Source organism: Solanum pennellii, chromosome 7 (genome assembly GCF_001406875.1).
Source record: "Solanum pennellii chromosome 7, SPENNV200".
Classification (NCBI taxonomy): domain Eukaryota; kingdom Viridiplantae; phylum Streptophyta; class Magnoliopsida; order Solanales; family Solanaceae; genus Solanum; species Solanum pennellii.
Window position 1 is genome coordinate 14,239,885 of NC_028643.1, and position 234 is coordinate 14,240,118.

A 234-nucleotide genomic window follows, 5' to 3' on the forward strand; every position below is an offset into this window, starting at 1 on the left:
GTGTAAAATTCCTTACTATAGTAATATCAATTGCTCCTCTTAGTCCGTGGTTTTTCCCCTTATTTAGAAGGGTTTCCACATAAAATTCTTGGTGCCGTTATTTTCCCATTTTTTTCCATTATTTACCATATATATTTTTGTGCTTGTCCGCGTTTTTTCCCAACAAACTGCTATCAGAGCCAAGGTTTTATCTGAGTATGCTCTGTGGTTGCAGCACAGTCTGAACTTCCACAT